This window comes from Gymnodraco acuticeps, unplaced genomic scaffold (assembly GCF_902827175.1).
Source record: "Gymnodraco acuticeps unplaced genomic scaffold, fGymAcu1.1, whole genome shotgun sequence".
In the NCBI taxonomy this organism is placed as follows: domain Eukaryota; kingdom Metazoa; phylum Chordata; class Actinopteri; order Perciformes; family Bathydraconidae; genus Gymnodraco; species Gymnodraco acuticeps.
In genome coordinates this window covers 1,491,587-1,500,341 of record NW_022992059.1, presented here as the reverse complement: position 1 = coordinate 1,500,341, position 8,755 = coordinate 1,491,587, and the positions used below count along the sequence as shown (strand labels likewise).

Here is an 8,755-nt window from a genome sequence, read left to right as displayed (position 1 = left end):
AGTTATACTTTATATTACATACATAGACCAAAGTGAAAACATTTAGACCGGTATTCTTTCACACACACATACGGGTATTGGGCCGAGGGCGACACCGTACTTCCGGTATCCGCCGTTTTACGCGAGGTGCAAGCATGGATGTATAATAAGAACTGGATACAGCGTGGGAGGCGGGGCCTCATTCATTCCTATGAGAGTTGCTCATTGGCGCATGATGATAAAATGGCCCAACTTTTGAGAGAGCGAAACGTCACAGATTACCCAGCATGCCTGAGAAGTACCTGTATGTGCGCTCATAGCGCATGCGCAACTTTAACCAAAATGCTCGTTCACATCAAGCACGTCAATTTGCGTACACGTAACAGCACCGCGCGTTCATGACAGCATGGTAATGGGTGTTGTTATCATGGATTTGATATTAACGAGACGGCAGTTAGCAGCTAGCGGCTAGCTAGTAATGATGCTAATGTACACATCAATCGTTATGTACTTATATTACGTTGTAACAGGATCTAGTGATATCCAAGCAACAGAGCTTCATTTAGCATGAAATAATTATTGCACTGTAGGCTATATATATATATATATATATATATATACACATACACACAGTGCAATAAGCTTCTTAGTGCAATAAGAAGCTACAGGGACGTTAATCTAACGTCGGTAATATTAACTTTATGTTGGGTTCAGACAGTCAAATTGAACCGTGTAGCATACCCGGAGATGACCTCCTCCCTGTCAGGTCGCTCATAATGGTGCAGGGTCCACAAAGACTTGGTCGAAGATGAGGTCCATCAAGTTGGCCACGTAGCCTATGCAATGTTAAAAAAAGCACAACAAAAAATGTGGTTTAGATTAGTATATGCATGTAAAAAACTGAAAGTTCTTTCTAATTTTTTTATTTTATATTTGTAAATAGTTGTATAATAAATATTTTAAACACTTACGGAATGTGGGGTCAGTCTTTACTGGTTTTGCTCTGCATTCTCCCTTCCTGGCCTTTGGGAACTGCAGTTTATACAGAGGGTTTCCAGTGGATGTTGGCTTGTGCACGCTCAGCATTTTCATTGTAGTGCAGGGCTGCCAGGTACAGTCTTTCATTTCCGCCATGATAAAAAAAAATGTAAATAATAGCAAAGGATGTACAAATTGTCACTAATTAGTAAGTGTGTGAGGTGCTGGCCTGTAAAGAAGAAAACATAGTTAGAACAAAATCATCTCAATTTAGTGTTCAGGATGAGAAAATACTATTTGGATAAATATCGTCTGAAATCCCAAAAGATGGGGCTTAAAACTCTCTATTTAGCAAAGCTCTTTGCTTAGCCTTTTCCAATCTGAGTTAGTTTTGAACCGTAACGTGCATGCTGTGTTTCTGACTCAATACAGATGATGTGTTGGAGAGGGGCTGAGCTCAGTAGACTGACTGTAATGAGTGCTAGCCACTAATTAGCCTGTTGCTAGGTAAGGCCTCGTCAACAACAACAGACCAACGGGGCTTTAGCTCCGTTTTACTCGTGGTGTGTGTCCCCCCTCGCATACATACACACAGTGTTGTATCCGAACACACCCCCATTTATATTCATGTGCGCAAACAAGTAAACACACAAAAGCTTTTACATATAACGCTGCAAAAAACGGCATGTCTCATTAGCTTAGCGTAGCTTAGCTTACAGATCGATGATATCTGATCGTTCTTACAGACTACAATCACAAAAGCGTTTTACATATAACGCAGCAAACAAAGGCACTTACCTACAGAAGATTACGTTTGTTATTATAACTTACTCAATATGATTTTAGAGGATACAAAATACTAATAAATAGGAGAATAAATACTTGTGTTATCGGCTAGGGCGTGGCTTTACAGCCTTCACACAGATCGCCATTATGGCAGTATGTCTGAACATTAGGGCTGTGCAATTAATCGTATTTTAATCGCAATTACGATTATGGCTTGTGACGATTATGAAAACAGCATAATTGACAAAATACGATTATTTTGCTGGGTGCGCTTCGCCCCTCCCTAAAAGCCCACTCGGCCACGTAGGAGTGATATGTGTTGTGAGTGTTCAGCGCAAGCGCAGATGTCAGAACAAGAGCAGCAACTCGTTAAAAAGAAGGGTACAACTATTTCCACTATTTGGAAGTACTTTGGCTTTCAGGAGTCCGACGTGGAGCAAAAGAAAGTAGGCCTACAGTGCAGGATTTGTTACCAGGTTGTGTTGGCACCACACGCTAACACAACCAATCTCTTTAATCATCTGAAATACAACCACAAAGTGCAATACGACCGGGCAGTAATACAACAAAAAGCAGATGCCCGCTCGACTTCATCCACCACATCATCACAGTCATCGATTCAGGACGCATTGTACAGAGCAACGGCCTACGCGACGAGCTCGCAGAGACACAGAGATATTACGCGATGCCGTCTCGGTATTATTTCATTCGGTATTATGTGACAAATGCCGTGGGAAAGTTGAGAGAGATGTGGCTTCAGCTGACTACTTTGCCACCACAACGGACCTATGGTCTAGCCCAGGGGTGCCCAACCAGTCAATCGCGAGATGTGTCTAAAAATAGACCATGTAAACAGGCTGGTGTTTCTTGCAAAAAATCTTTAAGAGATGACATGAGCAGTCCTACCAGCATTTGCCATGGTGGCCTAAACATTTTTATTTGGTCTTAAATTGTAGTTCAACATTTATTTCCTGTTTACTTCTGGACCATGACGGTTGGCCAGCCTTCAACGTTTAACTGAGTGGAATAATGAATATGTTTTACCAAAATGTTGGCTATATGTTAAGGAGTTTTCAGTAGGTTGTGACAGTGCACTGCAACATGTTTGATTTCATTTATTTTGGTCTAATTTATTTTTATTTATCATATTAATAATATATGTTTAGTATGGTTTTGGAAGTGCGCTCCAACATATTTGTTGATCTTGTTTATTGGTAAAATATTATTTGTTTTAAAGTTCAATAAATGGTCAATGAATAATCGTCAAAAATAATCGTGATATCAATTATTGACCCAAATAATCGTGATTATGATTTTTGCCATAATCGCACAGCCCTACTGAACATGTTAGCAAATGCCTGATAATTAAAATAAAAGACAAAGCAAAGACTGCGGAGCGTACAAAATAAAATGTTACAAAAACATATAAACACCTAACCGATTACTATTTGGGTTTGAGGCGACATTGATACGGCGAAGCTACATGCTACAAGCTAGAGATAGCTTTATCAGGAAAAACACCGCTAAATAAAAACTTACAGCTTCAAAATTGGATGTGTCCTCACTGGCCTGGTCCCGGATGGTTGGTATTGATCCCGGGTTTAGCATTAGTTTGGAGGCATATCCGTGTTGGACTTGAGAGAAGTTCATAAACATGTCCGTCGTAAAATGTTTGGAACACAGTCACACCAACAGAAATCTGCCGTGGTCTTCTGGCCATGGATGTATATTAAGAACTGGATACAGCGTGGGAGGCGGGGCCTCATTCATTCCTATGAGAGCTGCTCATTAGCGCATGATGATAAAATGGCCCACCTTTTGAGAGAGTGAAACGTCACAGATTACCCAGCATGCCTGAGAAGTACCCGTATGTGCGCTCATAGAGCATGCGCAACTTTAACCAAAATGCTCGTTCACATCAAGCACGTCAATTTGCGTACACGTAACAGCACCGCGCGTTCATGACAGCATGGTAATGGATTGTTATTATGTTGGATTTGATATGAACGAGGCGGCAGTTAGCAGCTAGCTAGTAATGATGCTAATGTACACATCAATCGTTATGTACTTATATTACGCTGTAACAGGATCTAGTGATATCCAACAGAGCTTCATTTAGCATGAAATAATTATTGCACTGTATATATATATATTTATATAGGCCTACAGTGCAATAAGCTTCTTAGTGCAATACGAAGCTACAGGGACGTTAATAATGTCAGTAATATTAACTTTATTTAATACAACATTTACGGTACAAGATGTAATCATACAGCCCATGTAGTATGATAATGAATTACAGCAAACATGTGCAATATATCCATTATTACAGCTCCGTGGGATGGCAGAAAGACGATATGGATCCGTTCTTATTGTGCATCCATGGGTAAAGATAAACGCAACTCACATTGGTTTCTCATACAGCATCTCTGTAAACTACGTGTATTCACTGAATTTCACTCTCTGCCTTTAACGGCTCGTTGTAGCTCCAATAGCTTCAGCCCCCACCCAGTGTTGCCAACTCCATAGTAAGAAAAGTAGCTATTGGCTGTCCTAAAGTCGCCAGAAGTCGCTAAATGACGTCATCGCCTAATTTGCATATCATGTAATGGCGGCTGTAGGCAAAAAACATTCCCAACCCTTCAAAGATCAAAACTTGAAACCACCGGAGTTAAATCCAGACGACAGTAGATCAGAAATGTATTTTTCTTTTTTTAGTATGTTTTGGGGTTTTAACATGACAGTTTGGCATAGAAATCCCCCTTACAATAAAGGCAGTATGCCCGTGTGTCATCTCCAATAAATGGCTTCAACCATCCTTTATACTCAGGGTTTGATTCCCACTCCTTTCTGTATTTTTGAGAATACAATTTAGACTGTGCCATGATGTTTAGCTTGTCACAGAGAGGCACACACACAGTGGACGAGGTGATTGAGTGACTGAGGCTGTGTGAGGCAAAGCAAAGCAAAGGCAGTTATTTATTATAGTGTGAAAGTGAGTGAAGAAACATTTACATTCAACATTTAAATCCCGCTCGAAACCAGGACGGCTTGGCAGTTGGCGCATGCGCAATTCATTTGCAGTCTCGACGCGGGGGAGTGTGGTTGTCTCCTCTCTGCTCTGACTGCAGCAGCAGCTCTGCTGCGGCCAGGCAACTGTCAGTCTGAGCGCCTGTGAGTACTATGGGAGGGAGGCGGGGCTCACGGCAGCACCCGCGGCTCGTTAACTGCAGAACAATGTGAGTCTTGTAGTGAAAGATTTGTATTTATTCATGTTAGCAAACTATGGATAAGCTTAAAATGGGAATAATTTGGGTAAAACTGTGAGCTGGATTTGGGGCCTGTTGACATGTGTTTTTGAGGACAAAGGAAGATGGGGGAAGGTGAGAGCATGTCTTGATTTGCATTCAACTTATCTAGCTACAGTGGTTGGGGAAACCTAAGGTCGGAGGTGTCTGTGATATTTGGGCTGCCAATCAATGAGCTCCAAATGGGAGGATCTGATAACTCCTCCCATTGTCAAAGACTATAAACACAGACACACACGCGGTGTTCAGCCTCTTTCCTCTGGCTGGCTCACGTGCAGGTAAATTCGGGATCCCAAAGATTAACTGTATTGAATTTGTACTGTATTGATTTTATTGTATTGTCATATTACCATTAAAATAGATTATTGTTTACTTGGTAGCTCTGGATTTCTTCCTGTATTAACCAGCTTGATAGGGACGCGCAGAGATTTGAAAAGCGGACCAGATATCCCTTTAAATCTCTAACAGTCTCCAAACACCAGAAAAGTCGCTAATAACACCATTATAAATCGCTAGATTAGTCGTTAGTCGCTTTTGACACAAATAAGTCGCCGGAGGGTTTGGAAATCCGCCAAATTTAACGAGAAAATCGCCAAGTTGGCAACACTGCCCCCACCCTCCCTGTGAGCACAGTGTGCTCTGATTGGTCGGGACACGTAACATGAACGTGCCGGGTGGCGCGGTCCCGTGGGCTAGATGCGCGTTCATAATGCAGAGGGAAATAACTCTCAGAATAACGTTATTAGCACATTATTACAACTTGAGGAACGAATGTTTTTAATAAGGGCTATACAAGTGTTCATACTGGGTAGTTTATTTAGTTTCAAAAAAATTATCCAACGAGTTACAGACCACTCTTTCCCCATGTAAGTCAATGGGAAAAAGTGTTTCCGGGCCTGGCAACCAAACGGAAGTGTAGTACCGCCGTTTGGCCAGCACGAATATTTTCATCTGAGTCCGGCGCACTTCCTGGGGGCTTGCTTCTGGCACATGTCCCTTGAAAATGAAGTCTAGCCACAGATTATTTTCTTTTTCCACTGATGGCATTGCATGCAGTCCCCTTTCTCGAGTCTTGCAGCCAACAACAGCACAACGTTTAACTGGCTTAGACATCCTGGCAAGAGCAGGCAAAAACACAGATGTGACTGGGGTTGATTTAGCCTGCCGATAGCCTATATGCGAATGAGAGGTTTGGCAATGCACGTGGCCGTGGCTCATTCCCCTGATAGGTGGAGAGTTGACCAATAAGCGGAGCACGTCTTTGTGACGTAGAAAATAATTGAAATCTGGATCCGTTTTTTTCAGATCCGTTTCAGCCCCTTTTTTAGAGATTTGGCGAAGGAGGAAAATAGAGAGGGTTGTGTTTTCTGACACTTGGTGAGTTCCCTGGAACACCGGGGACACATATTCATGTATAAAAGACGTACAAAGGTGCATTTTGCATGATAGGTCATTTACGGTACAAGATTTAATCATAAAGCCCATGTAGTATAATATTTTACAAATGATGAATTACAGCAAACATGTGCAATATATCCATTATTACAGCTCCGTGGGCTGGCAGTAAGGCGATATGTGTCCGTTGTTATTGTGCATCCATGGGTAAAGATAAACGCATGTGGCATGTAGTGCTGAACACGTAACATGAACGTGCAGGGGGGCGCGGTCCCGTGGGTTAGATGCGCGTTCATAATGCAGAGGGAAATAACTCTCAGAATAACGTTATTAGCACATTTTTACAACTTGAGGAACGAATGTTTTTAATAAGGGCTATACAAGTGTTCATACTGGGTAGTTTATTTAGTTTAAAAAAAATTATCCAACGATTTACAGACCACTCTTTCCCCATGTAAGTCAATGGGAAAAAGTGTTTCCGGGCCTGGCAACCAAACGGATGTGCAGTACCACCGTTTGGCCACCCCGAATATTTTCATCTGAGTCCGGCGCACTTCCTGGGGGCTTGGGTGCAAGCAGGCAGAGGGTTTAGCCGTACACCGTCTAGGTGTTGCTAAACTTCCTGTACTGAATATCATAGTCTATTGCCTTAATCAATATCTAGTCAACTCTAAAATACCACATATATGCAATGGCATGATAATATTATTGTGACAAGTGGGGTATTCACCTGGTGTTTCCAGAAATTAGACGTAGATGCAGCCAAAATCAACGCAGTCTGTAAGGGCAATCGGACAACCCACACAGCTCAAGTTTACGCTGGTAACGACCTAGAGCACACCCCTCAAGTCCAGAGATGTAATCCGAAGACATGCAGCGATTTCTTCGGTCGTTAATTCAGAAAAAAGTGCGCTCTGCCTGGCTACGTTAGCTAGCTGTTTATATTTGCACTTCCAGGATATTTGCACCTCCAGGAAAATGGCGTATTTATATATATATATATATATATGGCGCATGTTGCATTGTGGGTAGCTCGTGACGTCACTGTGTGTGAAAGAATGGCTTCAGTACGGTGGGATTTATAAAACGCTACCCTGACGTGTAGCTGCTGTTAGCTTTATTTATTTCTCTGACATGTTCCAATGTTTTACTGTTTATTAAACTTTGGGACAAAATTACAGCCTTTGTATTCAGCTCATGCTTCTTTGAGGTAGAGCAAAAGAAAAGCCTATTTTCAATATTTCCACCAGATTTGATCATCTTTTATTTAGGTTAAAGTGTATTTAATTTATCCTGATCCCATAATAATAATAAGACAATCACAAATAGACAGCAGCCTTTTGCTTGATATTAGTTTGTGCTGTCAAAGGGATGCAGGTGTGACTGTCATTTCATCTCTTTAGTTTTTAAAAAACCAGAACAGTACATCATTTTAAATGATCCTTTAGGGATTGTTTGTCTGAAATTCTGAGAGTTACATTTTGCAATAATACTTCTGCAACCCTGTGTTTAATATGATTAATTCACTTTTTTATTTTTTCTCTTGTTTTTCTCTGTAATTAGGACAATTCTGGAGAAATGGATCTGCTGGAGAAGGACTCCTAACCCCAGCGGATCATCAGGACAGAGCTGCCATCCACTTGGACCCCCCGAGGTGCTGGAGAAGGACTCCTAACCCCAGCGGATCATCAGGACAGAGCTGCCATCCAGCTGGACCCCCCCCCCCGAGGTGCTGGAGAAAGCAAAATGGCGATCAGAAACATCCTCCACCCAGACCTCTGCTTACTGCCGTCCTACAGACTTGTGTCTTAGTTTCAGAATTTGATTTTGTACGTGTCTTTTTTTTAAATAGATATTTAACGATTATAGCTTGAGTCTGTCTGATTCCCCAAACAGCTGCTTCTATATACTTGCTGCACATATAATACAAATAAACACACTTTTGCTGATATTTGTGTTACTGCTGGTGATGTTAAATAACATGATTGATTTCCTCTGTCTCAATGATGAAAGTTATAATAATAGAAGACATGAAGCTGCAGAGAGAGGATGGATATATTCTTACCTCTACTTTGTGATAAGATGAAAATACAATATTAAATTGTAATTGTTAAACACATTGTTTATTTCATTTACTGAGGTTTTATAACCATTATTTACAACATGTGTACATAAGCAGTGGAATAATAGGATATCTCTAGGTCATTCAACTGTCTTCAGTTTAATTTTTATTAATACAAAAAATAGGTCCTAGAAAATGTTTAATTGTGTATTTCAGCAGAGCGGGGGGGGGGGGGGGGGGGCACGGT

The 8,755-nt window shown here is 41.3% G+C and overlaps 1 long non-coding RNA gene across 1 annotated transcript; it reads left to right on the top strand.

Moving 5' to 3' along the window:
* The first annotated feature begins 4,926 nt into the window (after positions 1-4,926).
* Positions 4,927-8,397, top strand: LOC117537014. The gene is made up of 2 exons (XR_004567658.1): positions 4,927-4,982; positions 8,010-8,397. It is a non-coding gene; the product is annotated as an uncharacterized LOC117537014 (long non-coding RNA).
* The last annotated feature ends 358 nt before the right edge of the window (positions 8,398-8,755 follow it).